The sequence below is a fragment of the Artemia franciscana genome, chromosome 8 (genome assembly GCF_032884065.1).
Source record: "Artemia franciscana chromosome 8, ASM3288406v1, whole genome shotgun sequence".
Lineage (NCBI taxonomy): Eukaryota > Metazoa > Arthropoda > Branchiopoda > Anostraca > Artemiidae > Artemia > Artemia franciscana.
The window spans coordinates 51,549,925-51,577,196 of record NC_088870.1 but is presented as its reverse complement, the minus strand read 5'-3'; the positions used below and the strand labels follow the sequence as shown (position 1 = coordinate 51,577,196).

The 27,272-nt window shown below is 35.2% G+C and overlaps 1 protein-coding gene and 1 long non-coding RNA gene across 2 annotated transcripts in view; both read left to right on the top strand.

Moving 5' to 3' along the window:
• LOC136029845 (uncharacterized) overlaps positions 1–12,923 on the top strand; it is a 33,077-nt gene extending 20,154 nt beyond the window's left edge. The window contains exon 3 of the long non-coding RNA XR_010618129.1: positions 11,096–12,923. This is a non-coding gene — a long non-coding RNA (uncharacterized LOC136029845). The remainder of the gene's footprint in view (positions 1–11,095) is intronic.
• LOC136030713 (uncharacterized) overlaps positions 1–27,272 on the top strand; it is a 239,685-nt gene that overhangs the window by 104,119 nt on the left and 108,294 nt on the right. The window lies entirely within an intron of this gene.

Sequence of the window (27,272 nt, the reverse complement as noted above, 5' to 3'; positions counted from 1 at the left end):
CCAACAAAATGTATAGTAATATCGCCATCTTTATCAGTGCGGTTTCTTGGGTAAAGCTCATAACCAGGAATGCTAGTAGTAGAGGGGACTGCAGACCAAGTCTCTGTCATGGAGTATGCTTCGATCTCTTCGCTTTTTAGGCGAACATTAAGTTCAGTAATTTTATTGCCGAGTGAGTGAGCATTAACAAGCATTATGATTGGAAGGTTGAAGCCTAGGGTTTTGAACTGCTAGGATATGAGGTATATATTATGCGACTTTTAATTTGAGGAGTTGGTGCTATGGTCTTTTGTTGGTGCTATGGCTATTGTTGTGTTTGATCTGTTGCTAGTTGCTCGTGCACGGCATTTTTAATTTTTTGAGATTCCTTCTTTCTGCTTGAGTTTTAGCTGGAAACTTGTGTAAGATCAGGCCGCATTTAGATCTCACAGCGGGTCTGGGGATCTGTAGAATTTCGCAAGTTTCTGGCGTTTTTCAGAATGCTGTTTTGTTTTCCCAAAATTGAACCGTTATCTTGTAGCTTTACAAGGAGCTTTCTTGGTTTGTCATTTTCTCTTGTTCTTCTTAGTCACTTAGTTTCAATAAAGCCCTCGATTTCTAAGGTGGCTCCTAAACTGTTCCTTCGGCAAAGTTCAGTGATTACTTTTGACTCCATTAGGATTATCAGACTCAGGAATTCCCGCTGTGAACAATTTACGTCGCTTTTCTTCCCGCAATCGCTTCTCCTCTTCAGCTAATAGAAGTATTTCGATTGGGTTGGTTGCGTCTGCTGCGGTGGGTATACTTAAACCAAGACTGGCTGCTCCATTTTGTGCCACAAGGGAATACAGCGCTTGATCGCCCGAATTTTGAGATGATCGTCCCTATTCATTTGGGTTGACAGTTTTTTGCGATCTGCAATAATCCTAACTTGTAGCTTCAGATGGGCTACATTCCGCTTGGAGCAGAAACAAGACTGATTTTGGATCATGAAGTTTCATCGAAAGCAAAATATCGGGGTTTATTCCACGGAAGGAGGAGTGCTCTCACTCATCACAGAAGAAACAGTGAAATGATTTGCTGGCTTCAGTCTGGGTGCGGAAATAACTGCAAGGTTCGCTAAGCGATTGTATGGTAGGGGTTTCATGAACCTAAGGAATTTCACAAATGATTAAGGGCTCAATATTGTCTGAAGACTGGGTTGAGGCAGTAGATATAGTAATGGAGGCCTGATTGTGTTGCCTTTGGCTGTTTGAAGTTCCGACTGTCACGGCCTTTGGTGTGTTAATTATTTCGTTGCATCGATGGCGTTGCCACTTCCCCAATAACTTTTCAGTAGATTCTTTGCCACAGGTGACAGATGCACAGGAGAAATGGGACCACTTTGTGCAGGGACGGCATTGAATTCTGCCTTGAGCTCTTTTAACGTTTTTCTTACATCTGGGACATGGATCACCAGCAATGAAAGCTCGTGTACACTGTTGTTTCACTATCCTGCAATTAGTATGCTAGCAGGTAGAAGTCACTACCTGTAGGACAGGTTGATAGTAATCCAAAAATGTATATTTCAAGTGCACGCGCCGAGCACTGAATGTATACTCAGGTTACTGAGATTACCCAGGATCAAGAGAAGCATAAGGACACCTTCACCTATTCCCCATTGCCTAAAACAGAAGGAAATCTCAGTGTAAGGAAGCCCCTGAAGATTTCTTCTACACCCTAAGGATTTAAAGCATAACAACCATAGAAAAACATACCCTATCACGTAACAGTTACCTGCATCTTATAAAAATATCCTTTATGACGTAAAAGGAACCTTTTAGTTGTCGTCGGAATTACGATATATGGCTCCCATGGAATCTATGGATGAGGCAACGTTTAGAAGCAGTTCGAGGGCTGTGTTTAGAATTGTCAATAGGTTTCAGATATGTGTTAGAATTGTAAAACTTTCAGAAGGTTTTATATGTGTCCCTAAACATAATCAAAAGATACTAATTGAATGTAGGTTTTCAAAAAGTCGTATCGTCAATACCTTAGGCAAGGGTACTGGTAGTAACGTGAAACCTTCGGTGCTACTGTTACTGCTACTTCTCCTGTAATTACAATTGTTTCCATGACTAGGACAAGTTTTGTGTGACCCTAGGCTACAAATTCCTTTGACATTGACTGCTTACCACAGCAAACTCTTCTGACTGACACTTTAACTACTTGCGATAAAAACTTAGACTATCTGCAACTGCCACTTTGATTTATTGTGACTACGACTACTACTGACTGCCACTATTTAGGGATGTTACTACTTATAACTGTAAATCCAACAATATGTGACTAAAAATAAGACTCATTGCCAATACAACTACTCTAGGCTCTGACAGGAACTATTAGCTAGTGCAGCTAATAGTGAATGTGGCTGAAGCTACTTTGAATTGCGAGTTCGAGAAATACTTCGACTAATTTAATTGTAACTGTGACTTGGATGCTACTGCTAATTTTACTAATACCTCCACTATTGAGCTATAAAAAATAGTCTAGGCTTATATAGGTTATTCAAGGGTTATTAAGATATTGGTTATTAAGAGGAAACATGCACGGGTTTCTACGGGAATTGTTGAAATAAACCAGGAGGCGATTTATTAGTCCAGGTTCTAAAAACGTTATTACTAGTGACTAGGACTATTTGTGACAGTTACTACTTGCTACTACGACTGTTTACCATTATGACTGTGACCACTAGTGACTGTGATTACTTTTGACTGCAACTCTGAACACTAGCATGTATGATCAGTGACTAATTGAACTCAACTACTTGCAACTGTTACTGTTTGTGACTGTATTTACCTGTGACTGCTAAAGAGACTGCTTTATAAAGTGATTATTTGCTACTACAATTGCAATCACTTTCCATTGTGACTGCGAATACAACTAATTCCACATATTATTACTCTGATCGCTATGCTATTGTTGCTGCCGCTGCGTTGTTACCACTACCACTACCATAAAACTAATCCTAAAAGAGCGTAATTGCATCAAGGTTGTGAAAAAGGGTATATAATAGTTTCTCGGAATGGTTAAACTTGTTCCAAAGAAAGTTTTAGGGACCGAAGATCGGGACGTTGAATTAAATCAAAAGACTTTCTTATACATTCACGTGCTCTAAAAGGTGTATTTGTAATATCTCAGGACCTTCTAAGGATATTAAGTTGAAACTTTCAGGAAATGTATAAAGGATTGCTGTAAGTAATTAAGTAAAAATATATGTTTAACGTAATGTAAGGAACTCCATTAAAACATAAAACTAACAGAAATTATTACGAATAGGAGGGAGTTTGCGCCCTTGTCAATACATCGCTCTTCACGGTAAAGTGTCAATGTTGTTCCAATTTCTTAAGAATGATCTCTGAATTCCAAAGGTTGTTTAACTGGAATAATTATCTGTTTTGAAAATACTAACAAGACTTTAGCATAAAGAGTGAAGTACTGACTAGGGGGCAAATCCCCTCATATACGTAATAATTTCCATTCGATTTGAGTTTTAACATTTCTCCTTACTTCAGTTGAAAAATATTTTTTTTTATTTAATTTTGATCGTTTTTGAATAATTCTAGGAAATCCAACATCTCCTTGATTAAAATATCCTTTTATCAATCAAAACTCTCTCAATGAAAAGATCCTCCCACGTGACTGCCTCGACCACCACAAGAAATCCCCTGAAACGTCTGTATACTCCACAATAACCAATAATATGTATAAACAATGGCCAAAGTTCATACCTTGCAGTCCTTCTCCCAAGTCTCTGGGGAATAAAGTCGGTCTTTAAGACATAGTAATCGGATTTTTCAAATATTCTGAACAAAATGGCTATCTGAAAGTCTTAATCAGGTGACTTTGAGAAAATACAAACGTAGGAGAGGGCCTAGTTACCCTTCATTTTCTTGATCACTAAAAAAGGCACTACAGCTTTAAATTTCCTTTCGAATGAGCCCTCTTGCAATATTCTAGGACCCCTGGGTCAATACCATGACCTTTTGTGAAAAAACAAAAAGGTAACAAATGAACAAACATCCACGATCTTTCTTTTGGTAAAACATTCAAAATTCTACACTTTTGCAAAGAGGAGCTTTAAACTTTTTTAAGGAGTTCTCTGATGCGCTAAATTTGATGGTGTCATTTTCATTAAGATTCTATTACTCTCAAGGGTGTTTTCTCCTTATTTTGAAAATAAGTCAAATTTTATTCAGGCTTGTAAGGGTGTTTTCTCCTTATTTTGAAAATAAGTCAAATTTTATTCAGGCTTGTAACTTTTGATGTATCCATTGGTAACAAAATATCGTTTTTACATAGTTTCAGTCAATATTGAGCCGGCTCAATCCTTGTTTTAAGTTCTTTACCACAAACTTTAGCAGCAAAAGACCCAAGGTACATTCAAAATGTCAAAAGAATACATCTAATATTATATCAGGAAGTGCTGTGGGAACTAAGTGACAATTTTATTGGACTGCTACGTGGGGATATTAAACAAAATCAAAAGACATTATTTGCATCCAGATTGTGTAATTAGAATGTCTTTCGTATCTTAAGAAAAGTTAAGGATGTTCTGTTGAAACATTCAGAGAAAATTGAGGGAGGTTTTGAGCTCAATAAGATAATGGCCATCTTTTCTGTCAAGATGAAGATTCTGCAATATTTCAGCAGCGACTAATACTATTAAGTTGAAAAGTTCTGGGAAATATCAGTGAGGATGATGAACTACGTCAAAAGACTGCTGTAGAAAAAAAACACGTCTGTTTTAGTACAAAAGTTGACTTTTTTGCCGTCGGCCAAGTTTCTAACGTCATTACTTAGAAAGAAGCAAGGGATATACTCAAATTTCCTTAGCAATGAGAGAACTTTTCAAGTTTAAGAGACACAGCTAATACCATTTCTCTACCGCGATCTCAAGCCGAAAAACCAAATGATAAACTTATAAAGGACTTATGTCACTACCAACAGGAGTTTTGTTCCACTCTCCTCCTAGCCAAACACCTTCAAAAGAGCTTCGTGTCATTTGTTCTTTACTGAAAGGAAAACATATTTTAGATGCTTTTTCTTAGATTTTAAACATTAAAAAATTAAAAAAATTATTTTAAATTGGAATATTGAATCTTTAAATGATATATATATATATATATATATATATATATATATATATATATATATATATATATATATATATATATATATATATATATATATATATATATTTATACGTATATATATATATATATATATATATATATATATATATATATATATATATATATATATATATATATATATATATATATATATATATATATATATATATATATATATATATATATATATATATATGTATATATATATATATATATATATATATATATATATATATATATATATATATATATATATATATATATATATATATATATATATATATATATATATATATTGAATATATATCCCAATCCTTTGAATCCTAATCCTGATAATTTTCTTAAGCTTCTTCGAGACACATGTTACGTCATAGGGAATGTTTTCTAAGAGTAAATATCTTCTGAGAAACCACTGGCTAATCATGATAAAACATACAAACACGAAGTACGGAAGAAGACGAGGACAATAAACATCCTGTAAAAAAGTGAAAAATAATACAAATATTTTTGTCTGAAAGCTACCTTTTGGTGAATGTGCTTTTTTTATCTTAACTACCTCCCTGAAAATCTGTATCAAACCTCTAACGGGGCAAAAATGGAGGTGTTTTCAAATAAAATGAAAGGGTGTGGGCTACCGTACAAATGTTGAGGCAAGGCGGAATAAAAAAAAAAACTCAGGCCTTCAGTATAGCCCCTTGGCCTTGTTGATTGAGCACCTATGTTCAGATAACCTGTCCCTAGTTACTGTTGGAATCTTCCAAGTTGCCTGTCCTCAATTCTATAATTTTTAAAGTTTTCAAAACACATTTTCTTAGAATAATACTTTCTTTTTTCTTCTTAATTTCGTCTGCCTCTCTGAAAATTTTCATGAAACCTTTGACAGGGGATAATGGAGGTGATTTTAAACCTAACAAAAAGAGTGTCACTAGTTTATCCCCCCCCCCCAAAAATATCCCAGTTTGGAAAATATTCTCCCTAAAAATCCCCCAGAAAATGCACCCACACAGAAAATATCCCTCCCCACAGAAAATACCCTCGAAAAATACACGCTACTGAAAATATCCACATGGAAAATGAACCTTTCCGAAAATACCCCCCGCGAAAAATACCCCCAATGGAAAATACTGCACGGAATTCAAAGTAGTCAAAAGAAAAACGAATCTACCTCCGGAGTTGAATTCCCCTCAGCCCATGCGGCAAGTGTTATAGGTTTTATTAGTTGCCTATTGTTATTATGTACGGTTTTCGTTGAAAAAATTAGTGTATAAAATTGAAAAGAAGCTTATTTCATTGGAAAAAAAAGTTTTACTTCGCTTTTTAAGAGTTTAAAGTGATCGAAGGGTAACTAGCTCCCCCTCACGCCCTTCTTTGCCCATATTCGTCCAATCAAAATATTGAAAGAGCCATTTTGTTAAAAATAGTCCATATAGTCCAATAGTCCATCACAATAACTTAGGGGCTTACGAACTCCGCAGTCTTAGGACAAAGGCTGTCACTTATGCAAGTTTCTAATTGGTAGAATTTAAGTTTTTATTTTAAGAAAAGAGAGCATATTTCATTTTATTCTGGATAACCGGGATACACTGCTTGTTGGGCTTTGAGATTAGTGAAAACTGGGCTAACTATGGAAAGTCAAACCCGACCCACTATTATCCACCCATTAGCAGTGAGTTTGTGTGTGTTTTTGTGGATCTTGTATCTCTATATACTGCTTTTGCATGGTTATACCCTTTGTAAATTTATCTTCTTTAATTGTCATTGGGTGGTGGGGCAGCATCAATCCCTCCCAGAAATTTTTGTTCCCAAGCCTACTGCTAGGGGCCTTTAGCACTAGTCCCACTATACTACCTGACTTTTTAGTTCGCAACCCTATCGCTATGGACTCGTAAAGATTTTCTCGTATTTTAAAACTTTGTTTCCGTTTTTATGCACAGCGGGAGAACATGTTGACTAAGGGCATACTAGATTTTTGAGGGTTTGAATTGATTATTTCCGTATTTTGAGATTTATTTCATATTTCTTATTTATTTTGGATTTAATTAATTCAGAGAATTAAAAAAAATTCAAGGTCGAGGGGCAAAGTGGTACAGCGATAAACAACGATACCGTTTTTTTTTCTAAGACTAGAAAATAATCTTTTCTTTTTTCTCCAAATTTATTTTCTGATACTGCCAGGGATACATTAGTGAGGGTTGTGGGAATATACAAGGAGTATTATTTTACCTGTGAACTAGCAGTGTTCAAAACCTTCCTTCGATTTATTCTTTATTCAAGTTTAATTTAGGACAAGACTTAGAATTTAATTTTATTAAGAACTTGTTTCCGCTGACAATTTATTGTAAAATCTTGAGTTCCTGGTGGAATTGGATTGGAGCATGGGTTTCTTAGAGATATCTTGGATAAAAAGATATTTTGAAAAAAATTATCGAATTTATTATTTCTGGATTGATAAATATCAGATTCCATGGTGTCATTTCTTTTTTATAATACTTCTATCAATTTTTTAATTTTTGAAGTCAGTTTCAACTGTTTTTTGCTGTATTATAAGATTTGTTTTGTATTTTTATTGTTTTCACTAGCTTATGTATATCTCACACAGGGTATTTTATGGGTTTATTTTCAGAGACCTTCCCTGTCAATCAGTTTCAGAATACTCTTAAGTCAGGCTGTCTTTGAATTAGGCCTCTATGCTTTTTATTTTGAGAGTCTTAACCGATTCATTTTACTTATTTTAATATTTGTTTCATAATTATATAATTTACTTGTCTAAATGCAAAATAACAGGGTATTTTCGAGAGCTGTTTGTTGTCACTGAGATTCATTAGACTTTCAAGTTCGGATTTCTTTGAGTAAAGCCTTTTTGCTTTATATTTTGAGGGTTTTAACTTTTTTTCTGAATTTTAAGATTTGTCTCATATATTTCTTATTTTCTCGGGCTGATGCATTTACCATACATTGTGTTTTAAGGGATTTTTGCAAGAGTTCTTCACTGTCACTCAATTCAAAGGGCTTGTAAGCAAGGCTCTCTTTGTATTTTACAGGTTCACTTTACATTTTGAAATTTTGTTGAAAATTTTACAACGGAGTATTGTTTTGTGACCTGCTAAAGAAAATCCAAACTTGCCGTCGTAGATGCCAATTAAGAGAGCCAGAGAGCTTTATTTCAGATTGTTCAGTACAGTTTGTCCATGACTGGTTTATTTCCCAGGAATATTCAGTGAAAAAGGGGTTTTCCAGGGCAACGTCTCGGGACCACACTTATGGACCGCATGACCACATGACACACTTAGCCATCCCTAAGCACAAAGACCCAGAATAGTCTTCCCATTTCCAACTGATAGATCTTTACAGAACCGAAAAGCTATCTGAAAAGCTACTTATTATCTAATAAAATGTGCCACTTGAACACCCCAAATCATTTTCCACAATATAACTAAAAAAAGAGTAATCGAGTTTCGTCTACTGGTGATTCATTTCCCCAAGAATCTTACTTGGCATAACCACACAAGTGAGAACATACTGCGTAAAACAGTCCAGAGTGACTTTTGATGAAAGGATTGTTTTCTATTCAGCTCGATAATCTTAGTTTAAAAGTCCAGTATCAGACCCCCAGATGAATAAGGATGCTTACTGTATGCTGGTGTCCCTAACAACACTGCTAGCACCACTACTAAAGATCCAGAGAAATGCAAATAGGGATGAATATGCCTCGACACATAGCTCAGTCAAGCTTTTAAATGGAAGGTTAAATGGATCAAATTATCTAAGAGGGGACACACCCGTAACCGAGTACTTGAAGAAGAACCTCATCCAGCGTTTCTACTTCTATCTGGAATAATCTTCCTGGGCAAGTTATTCCAGCTGTTGACTCCTTCTAAAGATGGTTTCGCAGAAATTTAAAATCTTTTGATTTTAAAGCGATGTAATTTTTAATGGGATAGAGAAGTATTGAATATAGGTAATACAAGATGCCTTTAAGTACCTTAAGTCGTGAATATTGAAATAAAAAAAATGTTTTTTCTTTCCACAAAAGTGTAATTTATGTTCTGGTCTTCAAAAGGGGTTGTAAAGCTACATTTTCACTAAACGAGTGACAAAGTTTATAAGAAAGCTTATAAGTAAAATTAAACAGCTATAATAAAATCAAATTGACTATGAAGTCTTAATAGCTATAAAATTAATATTCCCTTGATTTCTTGTTTTATAATATACTGGAATAAATCTTTGAATGTTAAGTATAATGGTTTGTGGTTCATTTTACTCTTTTGTTAACTTTCTTTGGATTTGAAAACATTATTTTAGAGAAGTAAGAAAGACACCCAAATGATATATCACAAGATTTTAAGTTAATACTTTTAATAGGAAGCTACATTCCTAAAAAGTGTGTATTAGAACCTATAGATTAAAAACTTTTATCGAAAACATATTATGTAAAAAAAAGACTTCTAAACAATAGAACAAATAGGTGAAAACTTAACATATTACTTTCATAGTAAAACTTTAGATTTTATAAATACAGGTTTTGTCGCACGACAAAACATTAAATTTTTAACAAATGACAAAAAAAAATTATTGAAAATCGCAAAGACAAGGTTAATTAGAAGTAATGACAAAGATACCAATAGTAGAGAGAAAAAAAAAGAGATTGAGAACTTGGAATCTAAAAGAGATAAAAAGAGACAAGCACTTTTTAATAACGTGAGAATCTTAATATTTTTGTTCTTATGCTATAGATTGAAAAAACTTCTTCTAAAGTATTAAATAAAAGAAAAACAACTTAAAATAAAAATCAACTTACAATTAAGACTATCCGATATTTATAGACTACCCGATTTTTATAGGCAATTACACTACGATAATGGTAGGAGAAGAAAAGTAAGCAGAAGAGGGGTGAGAAAGGTATTTGCAAAGTCTTGGTACCTGCCAGACTTGCCTCCTAAATTGTGGGGACAAGGTAAACAGCTTCCAAAGCCTCCCTTACTTCTCTTGCAAAGTGTTGAAAACCTTGCCTAGTTATAGTGGAATAAAATTGCAGATTTATTTCGCTTGGAATATATTTGCAACTGCCAGTCCGTCATCGAGGGAGGGTCACACATCAGAACTTACCCTTTGTTGAGCACGATTTATGCGTTTTCTTCAGCTATTCTTCCTTAATTTGATTAATCTTATTGAAAAAAGTAAATACCAGTATAGCCATCTTAAAGAATAATTTCGAAGTTTAAAACCAGTGTTGCCAGAGACACATCAGAGCTTTTACGCCAAAGATTTGCTTATTTTATGCTTAATTTGCCTTTTATAAGAATGCTATCGAAAGAGGGTGATCAAAAGCTGTCCAGCAAACAACGTCACCCGTAAGAGTTATTAACCTGGAAGAATGTCCCTCATCGAAATTGTCACTGACCGCAAAGAAAAATATTACCCATGCAATGGAGCTGGAACCCAAAGAAGCAGAGATAAAGAGCTTCTTAGCAGTAATCCGTGACAAAGCTTCGATTATTCAACTACAGCACATGAAAATTAATCTGTTAGTATCCCCTATAGTACCTGAGCTGAAGACACACAAGAATAAGATACTGCCTGTGGCTACACATGATGCACCACGAAAGAACAAGAGAATCTGTAGATATTTTTTAAAGGCAGGTGTAGGGATGGCAAAGTTTGCAAAATCTCTCATCCCTGCAGACATTCTCTAGAATGGAAATGTATCAGAAAAAAAGTGCACATTTTATCACCCCAATATTTGCATACATGGTCCGTTCAAGCACTACCCACAAAAGAAAAACTTTAGATTCTTACACATCCCATATACCTTATGACCAAACTGACAAATAAGCCCTAGACCTCTTGACACTGCCAGTTATAGAAATGCCAGTTCAGATTTCGAACCTCGTACATTCTTCTCTCTTATCCTTTATAACCAATTTACTCCCCCTTTTTTGCAGGAGGACCAAGCCACAACGTCCAATTCAGGCCAAATCCCCCTCCCAACTGGAGTATGGTGAATTATCGGCCACCCCTGGGCAACTCTGTTACCCAGTTACCACGTTCCCACCTAAAGGCACAGCGCAGCCAACTAGGGAAACTACCAGTTACCAGCTCTCGGCTTCCCACATTATAAGCTGAATTTCTCTGTGTTATGCTGCCAAATTTCCGGTCAGTAACAAACCGATCAAGGACCTGGATCTTTTAATGTGATTTTAATGGATAGACGTGGTCTGCCTCACCAAAACGTGACTAGAAAATAGCAATATACTCAGCATCGATGGATACAACGATTGTAATTTACCTTGAAAGTCGTTACAACAAAAGGAAGTCAGCCCTGGCGGTGGTGTTGGTTTTTTCTTTCGAAATAATATACCTACCTGATTACTCAATCCACTAATACGATGTACCTAAAACTGGAAGTAATATGGGTCTGGATAAAACTGGGCTTCCTGCCCAAGGAGGTGTCATCACTAATCTCTAGAGTCGTATGCCACCCACCCGAAGCACAAATCTGGAAGACTCTAGTTAATTACCTACAGTGCTCCGTTGACTACTTTTGGACAATTTCGTCTCTACTGGTACTGCGACATGTGGAGACTTCAATGATATTAAGCCTTAATGGTTTGAGTCCTGTCTATCACTGAAAGAAGTGGTAGAGTCTCCAACCAACGGCAGTAATTTACTTTGCATGGTCTTCACAAGCCTTGAGCAATGTTACAAAGAGCCAGAAATAACAACAAGCATCGGTCTAAGTGACAACCTAACAGTAATTTGGAGACCGTCACATTTGCTACGTTGAAAAGCAATTAAAAAACAGCAGTCTAACGACCGATCAAGGATGAAAAGATCCCTAGCTTTAAGGAAATATTAACACTGCAGAACTGGATCTTTATTAACAGACTACCGTCCGCTGAAAAATGACAAACGCCTTTTGTAACCAATTTCAGAAAATATTCGAAGAGTATTTTCCTGAGAAGAAACGGGTAGTAAGAAACTGAAATAAGGCCCTGGATTGTGCCGGATACAAAAAAGCTGATCCTAAGGTGGGATTACTTATACAGCTCTAACATAGCAGAGTCCAAAAAGTTGTATAATATCGTGGGGAAAAAGATAAAGTATGCTTTTTAGCAGCACGGTCACTTTAATTTAGAGTAGCTTCTATCTTCAACCTTTAAAAAATCCATAGCACAGTATAGAACATTCTCGGCAGTAAGCAAGAAAACGTCGAATTAGAAATGAAATAAGAGAGAAACTTACCGCTAACGAAATTAACGATCACTTTCCTAAAATCTGTACAGAATGTCCCGGCCTTACATTATTTCCTGACCTTCCGAGCTTCACTGAAATCTCAGTCATTGAAGCAGAAACCATCAAGACCATTTTCTCAAAAATTGATGCGCCAAAAGCCTCATTTTCAGGAGAACTACAAATGAAACTGGTCAAAGCATGCAGCAATGAGATTGTGGTACCGTTTATTGCCGTAATAAGCCAATGCTTGAGTGAGGGCAACTTCTAAACAAGATTCAAAACAGATATTGTTACCCCTATCCAATATTGAAAAGTGAGTGAATAAGATAAATATGCAGCATTGAGTGAAAGGAACTATATCAACATTTAATGTGAACATAAATTACTAATGCCTTAGACTTCTTCTTGATACACCCTTGATCCTAATGCTATTATTTTTCGTTGCTTTAAAAAAGCTTGTTACTATAATTGCATGGCTCTTGTGTCTTAGGATACTGTTTTATAGATTTGGAACAAAATATGAGACTTTGGCGTAAACAGCTGGAAATAGGGAAGCAGCAGTAGACCTTACACATGAAATAGTTTTGTTCGTTTTAATTTTAGTTAATTTATTTTATAACCCTTCAAAAATCTAACACATGGCGATTGAGTATGAAAAAAGAAAGAAAATAAACAAAAAGCACACACGAAACTGGAATAAATACATTCAAACTAAAAATTGAACAAAACAAACATTTCAGCCAAGTAAGCCAGTCCAAAGTAGGTAAACCTCTTTAAATGAATCAAAAAAATAAATACAATAGAAAAATAATAATAACTCAGCCAAGAAAATGAAACTAGCATTAAAACAAAAAATCTTTCCAAGGATTGTTCGACAGATGCTCTGTAAGCTTGGAAAAAAGCGTTTTTCAAGCATCAAGAGGATCTGACAAGCTTTAACTTTTCCACAGTTATACATGCCTAGTCCATGGAGGAACCCAAAGAAAAAGATATTTTGTTATGAAAAAAATATTCTTTAAATATTTGAAATAGGCCCCCCTTATTTCTTTTTTATCTGATTGGTCAAAAATATCCCATAAATGAACAAGGTATATAATCTAAGAAAGAGAAATAGCATTGTATACTGTCACAAGTTGGTGTTTACCAGGATTCAGCCGTGATCAAACTACGCAAGTATACGCATTACGGATATTACATTCCGTTAGGGCAGTAAGTAATTTCTGAGTTGACTTTAGGAATTTATCCATGGGTAATCCAAGGTAAGCAAGTTCTTGCAGGGGTATAACATGAATATCACCAAGATTCAATCTATCAGCGGTTTCAGGATAGATGAAATTATATAATAGCGCTTTAGACTTAGCTCCATGTAGACAAACTTAGATCTCATTATAATTCTTAGAAATTTCCAAAAGAAAAATTCCAAACTAAGAACGTCATCCGCAGAACATAAAAAAGATACACTAACACCTTTCAATTTGCAGTAAATCATAAATCCCCCTGATCTCTTAGGATGACATTATTATAAATAGTAGAGGAGGTGATTTTCTCTTGTTTACTTTCAAGATTTACAAGGAGTTCTAGATTTACAAAGAGAAGCGAAGATCCAATCTTTAAACGTAATCGCGTATGTCACTGCATACAAAAAGCGGTTGAACTACATCAAGAGATAAGATTTTTAATAACAGAAGCATAGCCTGACATTGTATTGAGCTTTGATGTTGCTTTTCACTTTCAAATCAATTAGATTCATTTTTATTCGAAACCCTTTAAAAGTCAATGGTCGCCTTGAAGAGGAATTTGTGATTTAGGCAGTTCTTTGTGAAATTGAGTTATTAGTGCCAACTAGTGTGAAATTTTGTGTTCTTTCTGAATCTGGACTATGTTTTAGCGCATGGCATCATGTTTGCGTAATTTAAGGTATTTTCATTCTGTTGGAAACGTAATTGACGTATCAGTTGTGTACTTTTAACAGAGGACTTTTTAACTTATCTGCACTTTCGCTCGTACTTTCTTAAAAAAAATATTTAGAAAACGTAAAAAAAAACAAATATATGAAACAGAATATTAAATAAAAAATTATTTACTACTGCAGCAAATGTGGAGAAACTAATTGAAGATACTGAAAGTCATTTATGAAATTGGAAGTATCAGACGTGGGCTACACACACTGCGTATGCAAAAACTTTTTCATGTCAACATTGGACATCGAGAAAAAACTTATTTATTATGCATTTAATATCAAGACTTCTGATGATGTACCTAGTCCCAAACGAACACCACCACCTGCATACGTAATAAGCACTGATCTTTAAAGAGCGTTCGCAAACATATTATGTCTTTTCCAAAAGTGAAGTCTCATTACTGTCGGTCCAAGACTTCGACTTCTTGTGAATATCTTGACAGCAGTGAAGATTTGGGAAAAATGTTTCAAGTTTATGAAAAAATGCCTTTGATTCTGAAAAGCCCATGAGAATAACAGCTTATGTAAAGTTTTTAAGACAGAATTTAAATTGGACTTCCATGTTCCCAAAAAGTGAGACACGTGACAAATGTGAATAAGTAAAGATTGCTTGTAGAAACGGCATTGAATTACTAAAATCAGTTCGGTTGAACCACGAAAAGAAAGTGAAAGGAAAATCATAGACTAGAGAGGAGGAGATTAAGAGCCATTCTAATCAATCAGTGGCAGTTCTCTTATTTGATCTAGACAATGTTTTTTTTGCAACCAAAGGAAATATCTCTTCTTTTTTTACAAGCAAAAGATTACTGTTTACATCCTCACAGCTAAACAAGATTTGACAAGAACCCAGGGGAGTCTATCAGCAAAATTTACTATTCCATTTGGTCCGAAAAGCAGGTAATAGGAGAGGACATGATATGTAAGTGCTTTGGCAGCTATTCTCGATAAAGTATTTCAGAGATTTCCGAACATTAGGAAGCAAAAATATGGTCAGATTCATATGTTCCACAAAATAGAAACTCCATCATAAACTGCAATATGCCAAACATCCTGTTCAAAAATTCACAGGTTGAGAAATTATTATTGAACATTGTGAGTCTGGATACTCTCCTATTCAAGACCTAGTCAAAAGACTTACCAAAGTAAAGTGACTAAATCCATATATGATCTTTCAGATGCATCCATCACATTTTCTGTATTCCAGGCATGCTCCAAAACCTATAAAACTTATTCAGAAGTATCTTTCTCAAAAACAAATGGCTCTAATTCGGCCAGAATTTCTGTATAAGAGAATAGTGCAAAGAGGGTTTTTCAGGAGACCATCGTAAAATTGACCAAACTGTACCAGGAAGAACCTTTCAGAGAGCGATGGTGAAAGATATTTTATAGGTAAGTGTACGCCTATATGAGAACTTCGAGGCTCCAAAGTCTATCCTTTGGGTAATGAACTTGCCAGAAGAGAAGATGAAACATATAGAGCGTCTCTTAAGAATCAAGCTGGTTTTCGCTATGATTTACTACAGAGAATTCTTCAAAAACAACTTTCCAGGGCTTGCTTAAAGGAAAGGTCGTGAAACTACCAAATAAGTTTCAAGTAAGCTAGCCGGCTCCAAGAAAAATAGATTTGAGAGCCACCCGAAGAAAAGGCTGTCCCATATCAAGACTGGGGAAAAAATGAAACGACTAATAATGACATTCAGCTCTACCAGTTCCTTAACATTCTTTTGCATCCATTTGTTAATATATTCTATTTGAAATACTTAAAAAAATTATTCAGTTTGTACTCCAACCTTACAGGTCAGAATACCGTAAATATCAGGTCTGGTGTTTAAAACGCATGAATTGGTTTTGATGTTTCTGACAAGTTGACCAAATGTTAAAACCCAATTGACGTAACAATAATTTGACAACTTATTGTGACGAAAAAATTTTATATTTTTCTTGGAAATTCAAACATTCCTCTATAATGACAGGCTTGTCAAAATTTTATATTTTTATTCCAATCATTATTGTTCTGTAAGGTTGCAAACATTCGATTGAATTTTTCTCGAAATGTTCGGTTATTCGTTTACGCCAGTTACGATTTCAGGCGTTGCAACACTAAGATTTTAACTTTATGTAAGGTTGTTAATCTCAGGTCAAGCCAAAATAAGGGTGTGTATAGTGCTCATTATTTTTTTAAGAGCCCGTGAAAATAGTTTTAAAGCTATTTTAAATAACTTCACAACTACATTTATGCTAAATAATTATATCAGTGAAAATTAAGCTGAGCTAAATTTTAGCTAAGCTAAAAATAATGTTTATTTTTCGCCCCTTAAAAGTGCATGTAATTATTTTGAATGTAGTCCTGTCGAATTTATGCATTGAAAAAACTTTTCAAAGCCTAAGCTTATCATATACTAAAATTATGTAGGGCCCTAGTTCAAAAAAATACATCGTGAGATATGTAAAAATCAGTATTGAAAAATGAATAAATCGAAGAAAAAATAGTATAGTAAAATCTAAAAAGTTGTTTGCGCAAAAAAGGCTTCAGACAAGGGATGATAGACAATATAATTTATACAGAACTCCCATCCTCTGAATTTTTGAATGGAAATTAAGTTTGGTGGTCCCAGAGTGATTTTTTCAATTTTATGATCTTGGGAAAGTTATTCATGCATATGGTGTATCCAAAGGCGTAAGCGAAGTTTTTAATTATTTTTAACTTAAGGGGAAGGGAAGGGAAGTATCCAATGGGGAAGGGAGGTTTTTACTTAGAAGAAAAGTAGATATACCGGATTGATTTGATATTAACAATTTTATATTAAGTTGCAATCTTAGTATTGATGTTTGATTTAAATTTTGTGCTTATAATATGAAGAAAATGGGATTTCATTTCAATTCTCATCTTTTATGTATATTTTCTTCAAAGATATGCTTTTATTGCAATAAACTTCTTTCATATATATTGCTTAAGTCTATTTTATATGTTTACACCTAGGGACAATTGTATATGTCTGTGTACTTGGTGAAAAAGACTCTCTAATGAAAAGAGCGTCAAATAATTGCCAATTTGATGGACAGATCAGGAAGTACAATTTAAAGACTTATCCTACCTGGCAGTTGAACAGACGTCTAACTTTTTTCTCTTCTCTGAAAAAATTCAGAATTAAAATATAGCTTTGATTCATCTTTTTTGAGAACATCCAGAACTGTTGTGGAAATTTTGTTGTGTGTGCGTGTGTGTGTTTTACTTGTATATGCTTTGTCTCTCTCTTTGTAGCTGTGTGTCTGACTCTGTCTGCGTGGCTGTCTGTCCAATTTTGTGTGGTTGTGTCTGTCTTTGTTTGTGTGCGTTTTCCCTCTTTGTATTTTTGTCCGTGCCTGTGTTTCTGACACTGTGTGTGTGCCTGTATTTCTAGCTCTCTGGTTCTGTGACTATGTTTTTTCCTTTGAGTCACTTTGCGTGTGTGTGCGCGTGTATGTGTGTACATATATTTATGTGATGTTTTACTTCTGTGTGCTTTTGTCTCTCTCTCTCTCTCTCTCTCTCTCTGTCTTTCTCTCTCTCTCCCCCCCCCCCCCCCCTCTCTCTCTCTCTCTCTCTCTCTCTCTCTCTCTCTCTCTCTCTCTCTCTCTCTCTCTCTCTCTCTCTCTCTCTCTCTCTCTCTCTCTCTCTCTCTCTCTCTCTCTCTCTCTCTCTCTCTCTCTCTCTCTCTCTCTCTCTCTCTCTCTCTCTCTCTCCCCTCTCTCTCTCTCTCTCTCTCTCTGTGTCTTTACCATCCTATTTTGTCTGGCTGTGTGTGAACTTATGCATTTCACTTTGTGTGGTTGTGTGTGGGGTTTGTGGGTTTTTCGCTCTTCGAGTTTTTGTTTCTCTGCCAATCTCTAGGTTTTTATTGTTTTTGTTCCTGTTTGTCAGACAGTGTGTGTGCTTCCCCCCCCCCCCCACTGTGCTTTTGTCATTATTTCTGAACCTTTGTTTCTAACTGCCTGGTTTTGCGTTTTTTCTTCTGTTTCTTTCCGTATCTCTCTCCGTCCCTGTGTGTCTGACTGTCTTTGTGCCTGACGAGAGAGTGCCAGAAGACCATTAATATTGTGACACTTTGGTGTGAATTGACATGGTAAGTCCACACAGAGCCTTGAACTATCACTGTTCAAACTGTCCCACTGTTCAAATAAAATAATGTTCGATTTTAATTTTTAAGCTTTTTTTGGCTAAAGGTTGAGAATGTCTTAGAAGTAATGAAGGTTTGCCACGTAGATGACAAGGAGGGCAGCTGCTAATTCTGATGTGAAAGTTTTTTGGGGTATGAGAAAAAGGTTTACTTAAAAAAAAACGAATCATTGGACTCTAAGCATAATTATATTAAAAAAAATACCTGAAAATGTCTTAGTAATGATAATGCGTATAACTGGGTTGTCAAAAGGCAGCCATATATTCTATTGGTGGCGAAACTGGTGCGGGGAGCATTCCCGTAGAGGGGGCAAGGGAGTAGGTGCAATCCATTGTTTGACGGGGCTTAGGAATTATCAGCCAAAAAAATAGCAACAAAACATAAACATATATTTATTGGGGTCTTCAAGAGTCAGAAAACGCTTAAATGATAATGAGAGATGCCACAGGGTGCCACCATGCAAACTATATTTATAAACCACTGGAAATCAGAACAAGGCTTTTTCAGGAAATTATTAATATTCTTAGTTATGTACATTGTCTTCACTATCAGATTCTGGCAATGAGATGCCAAGTACCACTATTCAAATAAAAACAGCATTGAATTTTAGATTTATAAGCTTTCTTATCGGAAAGGTTGAGACTGCGTTAGATATGATGACTGGTGCCACGTGGATTGCATGGGGGGAAGCTGCGTTATACCGAGGTGGTGTGAAGTGTTTTGGGGGCATCACGAAAGGGTTGGCTTACGAAAACACGAATCAATTGATTTTAAGCATAACCTTTTATCGAGAGATGTCTGGAATTGTCTTAGGAATAATAAAATGTGTTATAGGGATGTCGGGAGTCATCCATTAATTGCCGCGCTTACATTAATAGCTTGAATTAACATGTTCCATAGCTTAAAGTTAAGGTGAGCGTGTTAAAAGAATTTTTAAGCAGTTGGGCGACTAAAATCTAACACTCAGTTAAAGGAAATGAGAGAATTTTTGTAGAACTTTCCATAATACCTCTTAATAATACTTAAATTTTTGTCTAATAGCATGGCTCCCCCTTTGGAATTGCATGGTAAGACATCTAATTTCTTTAATTTATGGTTCTTTTTACTAATTGTTTATCCTTTATAAATATTTTTCATGTTTTTTTGTTTCTTGAGTTTTAAGTGAATTTTTCATAATTTTTCATAATTCTTTGTAGATTTGGTTCATTAATATAAGTTGTATGCTACCCTTGCCCCCCCCCAGATTAGCATGGTAAGGTGATCCAGCCACATTTTATCACGGTGGTGTGAATATGGATAGTCTCGCTCAATTAAACATGGATTTTTCATTAGAATTCCTCAGAAATAGCTTTTAACGGATATTAAATTACCTCTAAGACCCCCCTCCCCCCTCTGGAAGTGATTACAATACCCCCTGCCTTTCTATAATCAATGGTTCTTTTTACTTTTACCCAGAAATCCTTGAAATCTATCCTTGAAGCTGCTGTCTCGACACGCAATTCCATCAGATCACCTTTTTAATAGTTCATACTTCTTTTATACGGTCTTTCCTTGAATACTGTTCCCCCGTTGGGCATTATAGCCTAACACAGGACCAGTCGGACGCGATTGAGAGAGTTCAAATTCGGGCATTGTTGGTATTTTCAAAACTTGCAAAGTCCCATAATAAGCCCTCCTTGAATAGTTTGGCCTAAATTCCCTTGCTAGCCGTTGACAAAACTTTCGCTTCCTTTTGTTACAGAGGTGCTGAATAGCACATCCCATTGACACGTGCTGCTCCCAATGTCAAACCACATCGAGAAAGACCACCAAGAGCAGTGGCAGAAGCTATACCTTGTATACCAATCAATGTGTCTAGAAACAGATATTTGAAAAACTTTGTACTAAATTTCTTAATGTTACTTTTATGAAGCAAGAATAGCTAAAGCTTTAGTTCATTAGTTATATAGTTATATTATATTTTGACTAGTCAGTTATTCTTTACTAATTAAAAGTGGACGATTGGATTTATTTTAAATTATCTTATAAGGGATGACTATGGATTGTACATATATTTGTGTTGTGACATGTCAAGTGGTTGACTAGAATTAATTTGAACTATTTCATAACTATTGACTATAAATTATATATATATATATATATATATATATATATATATATATATATATATATATATATATATATATATATATATATACATTTATATATATATATATATATATATATATATACATTTATATATATATATATATATATATATATATATATATATATATATATATATATGTTTTGAAGAATAAACGAATATTGGCTTGTCTGCTGCCCGTTTTGAAAAAATTGAATTGATTGATTGATAGCTTATATTTTATCTTTTATAATTTTTTTTCAGGATATTTTTTCTTTGTTTAATTTTCACAAGTTTTACGTGTTTTTAATTATGCTCTGGGAATTTTTTTTTATTAATATAAGTTATATATTAAAAAGTCTGTATCCATTATATTTTTTGTCTTGGATAGAACTTTGACAAGTAATAATTTTTTTAGTTTAGGCATCTTGTATCCCCTCTCGTCTTTATTTTCCCTATGATACCCCATTTATCTTCTAACATAAAAGTTCTAACTATAGCATTTTATTTATAACATAACATAATAATATTATTTTACTAAAAATAAACGCTAACAGCAACCAGCAATCATATCTGATATTACTCTCTAAAAGTATTAATTAACAAGCAGTTGCATGCCAAATTAAATCAACAATCAAGTAATCGATTTTACCCTCTGCATCTCAATTATTTGGAAAAATGTAAATACTTTGTAAAAATGTTTATAATATAAGGGTTTCCTGTGAAAAATAACTTGAAACCACCCAGGTAGATATAAATTTTGGTAGGAATTAAATTTTAGTGATCAATTTCTGCTATTTGGGTCGTACAGTCGAGATCATATCTTTGCATAATAAAGAAGGAAGGAGACAGGCTGGGTAGAATTCCTTAATGCAGATATTTACCTAAGCTGGTTGTTCAAGTTAAAACATGATTAATATAAATTTCAAATTGTGTCCTTTGACAGTTTATGCAGTTGCACAGTTTTCTTCTAGATCGAACTTCTTTTTTGTTGTATTTAAAGAAAACATACCTCATAATATTCAACTTTCTTGTTTGTCCTTCTCTCTTTTCCTTTTTCTTTCTTTTTTTTCTCTTTTGTCATTATTTTCTATTTTTTGCCACTGTTTTGTGTGTTACTATATAAATTTTGCAAGATTTAAGTATTCATGCATTTTCATTAAAGTTTGAAAGCCTGAAATTCAGGCCTGAAGCTTGATTCCTATTAAGCAATCCAAAATGCTCTGTGAATTAGGGTATCGCTTCCAAATATGTCTGTGATCGTTGGTACCGTATATAACCCTCCAACTTGCCAGATTCCTTGAAAGTCATGAAGTCTCTCTTTAAAACATTCGTGGCAAGTACGTTAAATCTGCTAATATCATCCATGGCGACTTCAACGTGCCTCATAGCATTTTGCTTTGAAGCAAAAAATACTTTCAATGTGGGATGATAAGTATATGATCTATCTCTCTCTTAAGGTCTGGCTCAACTTGTCGACTTTGACACGGATAACGACCCAAATGGATTATCTTGTCTTATCCTTTTCCTTACAAATCACTCCAGCTCGTTGAAAGTAGAAGCTCAAGCTTTCAAAGTGACTATGTTGTCGTCATTGTAGGTGAAAACCTTCGTATTCCACCTCTAATAAAGTTTGAGCACCTAATCTAGTTATACAAATGGGTTTATTTTGGATGGTTTAAGAAACTCATTGTTCTCGGTGGCGGAGACCCTTTCTCCTCAAAAAGCTAAAGCAAGCTAGAAATAAGTGCCAGCAGGTGACAATCGACTCTGTTGAAAAACATATTCCCTCAAAGTCGATCCAGGAGTCCAGCAAAGACAAACATTCTGTCAACACCCAGTTTAAGAAGCTATCAGATTTAAAGCAATAGACACAAAAGCAAAGACTGCTTTCAAATACCCAAGAAAATGGGATTGCAATTAACGACAATCGCAGGAATGCAGTTCTTGTAGTTTGGCAGTCCTGGTTTCTGCTTAAGGAGAAACTTGCCCCCAAGGTTCAACATGCTTCGGCAAAAAGTTGATGGAGAATTTTTAAGTACGCCCTACTGTCATCCATGGGATACTCAATTCCAATTCTAGATATTAACAAGCCCGTTGTACAAGATATCCAGGAAAAAGTTGGAGGTCTTGCTATGGCCATTACTGAATTCTCAAATCTAGATAAAGATGCAAGAGAAGCATTGAATTTCTCGGAGAGAGCCTTTACTGTCTTGGATGGTGTCAATATTCTGCTCCAAAGATATTTCGTATTTTACAACAACTTGATGAGACCAAAGCCAAACGTTCTGATATTATACCGAAGGTTGTCCTACAGATTCTAAAGCGCCAAAATAGTGTTACAATTTGCATTGCTTTTTTTAATTTACTTTCATTCTGAATATGTCCCAGAGACATAAAGATCCAACAATATTACACCTTCTCTAAAGCCAGATGGTGATCTAATAACCGTGAGGTCATTTAGAAGTATGAAACTCCCATAATGAGCTGGTAAATAGTTGCAAACTTCTTACATAGAACAGTTCATCAGTTCCTAGAATCAAATGACCTCCTAGGTGATTACCAATATGGATTCTGGAGGAATTACTAACCATTAGATTTCAAAATTGCGCAGCATAAGGATTATATTGAACTAATGGAAACCAATTACGACATTTGACTCTTTTCATTCAACACTATCAAAGCTTTCTACAGAGTATGGCACCTGACCTGCTAAAGAAAGTCTATGCTTAAGATATTTGTGGATGCTTGCTTTTAAGGAACTTTTCTCTTAGATCGGTTACTACGGGTTTTTCTAGACGGTTTTTCTCAAGAGTATACTGTGAAGGTGGAGTTTCTCCAAGACAGCGTCTTGGGACATTTACTTTTCCTTATCTACATAAAAGACATGAGAGACGACCTTTCGGGCCTCTACAACGCTTTGCCGACGGTAATACGAAAAACTCAGCCATCTTTAAGTCGGAAGACCTAAGACAAGCCTCCTATTCCCTACAGATGTATCTTTATGAAATTGAAAAGTGATCTGATACAAGGATGATCAACTTTAATGTGTTGAAAACAAATGAATATCCTGTTCACCAATTAAAGGTGCAACGTGAACGGCCAAGATTAACTTTTAAAAATAAATGTGAAACTATAAAGAGACTCGATGGGATTCATCTACTTTAGATTAATTTGTCCAATGATCTATCTTCGAATAAATATCTTGAACTGATTAGAACCTCTTCCGCAACAAATCTCAGAGTGACTTTTTGCTACATAACTCGTCTTCTATCCATACCAAATATCCCACTTTAGAAGTTCTGCATCAGATCTTGAGCTAAAACAGAACGTGCACTAAATGTTGATAGCCCTAAAGCCCTGTTAGTACAACTCCAGAATCAAACAGTTCGTGGTAACGAACTGTAGTAAGGAGCGATCCGGCTCAATAGTAACCAAAACTCTAAAAAATTGAATTTTGATATCAATAGCCACATCAAAAGAATCGCATTTTAATGCTGATTTTAAATATATAAGTTTCATCAAGTTTAGTCATACCCATCAAAAGTTACGAGCCTGAGAAAATTTGCCTTGTTTAGGAAAATAGGGCGAAACACCCTCTAAAAGTCGTAGGATCTTAACGAAAACGATACCATCAGATTCAGCGTATCAGAGAACCCTACTGTAGAAGTTTCAAGCTCCTATCTACAAAAATGGGAATTTTGTATTTTTTGCCAGAAGACAAATCACGGGTGCGTGTTTATTTGTTTGTTTGTTTTTTGTTTTTTTTGTTTTTTTTTCTTTTCCCCAGGGGTCATCGTATCGACCAAGTGTCCTAGAATGTCGCAAGAGGGCTCATTCTAACGGAAATGAAAAGTTCTAGTGCCCTTTTTAAGTGACCAAAAAAATTGGAGGGCATCTAGGCCCCCTCCCACTCTCATTTTTTTCCCAAAGTCAACGGATCAAAATTTTGAGATAGCCATTTTGTTCAACATAGTCGAAAACCATAATAACTATGTCTTTGGGGATGACATACTCCCCCACAGTCCCTGGGGTAGGGGCTGCAAGTTACAAACTTCGACCAGTGTTTACATATAATAATGGTTATTGGGAAGTGTACAGACGTTTTCAGGGGATTTTTTTGGTTTTTGGGGTAGGGTTGAGGGGAGGGGGCTATGTGGGAGGATCTTTCCTTGGAGAAATATGTCATTGGGGAAGAAAAATTCAATGAAAAGGGCGCAGGGCGCAGGACGAATCTGGTCAAGTTAGAAAAAAACGTCAAATTCAGAGCTTAATATACAATGCTGGGTGTTTGGAGCCTCTCTATTATGGAGTATAATTTGAAAATAACACAACTATACGAGGGATAAAACATATATACCACAACCATAACTCAACTAACGAAAGAAATGCTAAGAGATAACAAAACTATAAAGCGAAAACAGGTGAAAACTAATGGAAAATAAACGAACTAAGAGGTGGGAGGGGCCCGAAGAAAAAATATAATCCTTTTCTAATTTCGAGCCTAACTTCCGCAAAGAAGTAATAATGTCAGAAGCCCCGAAATACCGAATTATTTTCTTTTTCCTATAAGACCGGGGTAAATGAAACAGAAACTTACAATAGCGGAAATATAATATACACAATTCAGCCAGATCTTGTCTTTTTTTCAGGATAGGTGAAATACCATATAGGAAAAGTATTGAGTGGTCGCCAAAACTAGTGTATAGCAATCGAAAAGCAAGCGCTTTTAGATAATAATGACCACGATTAGCTACTATTCTACTATAACCCGCTTTAAGTTTTTTTTAATATGCCGTACAATATTGATCTAAAAGCTAGTAGATTCCAATAAATATGAATGCTTGACCGCCGCAAATCAGAGACACAATGGATGGAGAAGTTAGAACGCGGATTTCAAATGGCATAGACTTTGCATTAAAGACTAGGTACTCACACTTATCAATATTCAATGACAGACTAAACAGTTTTGAAATGTTTTGAAATAGATGATACGGAATTCGAGAGGCTAGATCTAGAACGGCTAGATCTAGAAGTATATCATCCGCATATGCAATACAAGAGACATTTACCAAATTACAAAAAGAAAGGGCATAATTTGTATAACACACTGCGGATACAAATACTGAAAAGATACGGTGAAAGAACACTACCTTGACGCACTTCCAAGCGGGTTGGAATATTCCCATAACAATTAGAGTGAAACTTAACCGAATGTGGGAATTACTATACCAAAACTTAAGAACCTGAACGACAAAACGTTGACTCCTGAACTGACAAGGGAAAACATAACTTGAGAATGATAAATACTGTCAAAAGCTTTAGACAGGTTCAGGGTACAAAAATGGACCTAGCGATTTTACTGTGTATTAGCTTTCTACTTTTTTCAAATGTTACCGCTAAATATCTGTAAAATTAGCAGACGCGAATTTCCTTGAATTTTCTTTCGAATCCGATTTGCACTGAATCTCTCTTCCACTTCCAGTTGCATGCCGACTCTGTATCAAACAGTTCGTGGTAACGAACTGTAGTAAGGAGCGACCCGGCTAAGTAGTAAACAAAACTCTAAAAAACGGAGTTTTGATGCTAAAAGATACATCAAAATAATCGGCTTTTAATGCTGATTTTAAATATATAAGTTTCATCAAATTTAGTCTTTGTCATCAAATTTTATGAGCCTGAGAAAATTTGCCTTAATTCGTTTAATAGGGGGAAACACCCTCAAAAAGTCGCATAATCTTAACGAAAATCACACCATCGCATTCAGCGTATCAGAGAACCCTGTAGCGAAAATTTCAAGCTCCTATCTACAAAAATGTGGAATTTCATATTTTTGCCAAAAGGACACATCACGGGTGCGTGTTTATTTTTTTATTTATTTTTTTTCCCCAGGGGTCATCGTATCAACCAAGTGGTCCTAGAATGTCGATAGATGGCTCATTCTAACGTAATTGAAAAGTTCTATTGCCCTTTTTAAGTGACCAAAAAAATTGGAGGGCACCTAGGCCCTCTCCCACGCTTATTTTTATCCCAAAGTCAAAATATCAAAATTTTGAGAGAGCCATTTTGTTCAACATAATCAGAAAAGATAAAAACTATGTCTTCCTGGGCGACGTACTCCCCCCACAATCTCCTGGGAGGGGCTGCAAGTTCAAAACTTTGACCAGTTTTTACATACAGTAATGGTTATTGGAAAGTGTATAGACATTTTCATGGGGATATTTTCGGTTGGGGGGCTGATGTGTGGGAGTTACGCGGAAGGATCTTTCCTTGGAAGTATTTTTCATGGGGAAAGAGAAATTCTATGAAGGGGGTGCAGGATTTTCCTGTATTATTTAAAAAAACAAACAATGACCAAATAAAAAGGAAAAAAGTTTTTTCAACTGAAAGTAAGGATCAGCGTCAAAAACTAATAGATTAAAGCTCAAAATGAACAGAAATTATTACGTTTATGAGGGGATTATTTCCTCCTAAATACCTCGGTCTTTACGCACAAGTATTATTAATAACTTCAACTATTAATCTACGGTCTTTGTGATTCTGGGGTGATTCTTAAGGATTTGAGACAAAATTTCAGATTTAATGTAAAGAGCGAGGTATAAAGGGGAGGGGACAAACACTTTCATATGAGTAATGAAAATAAG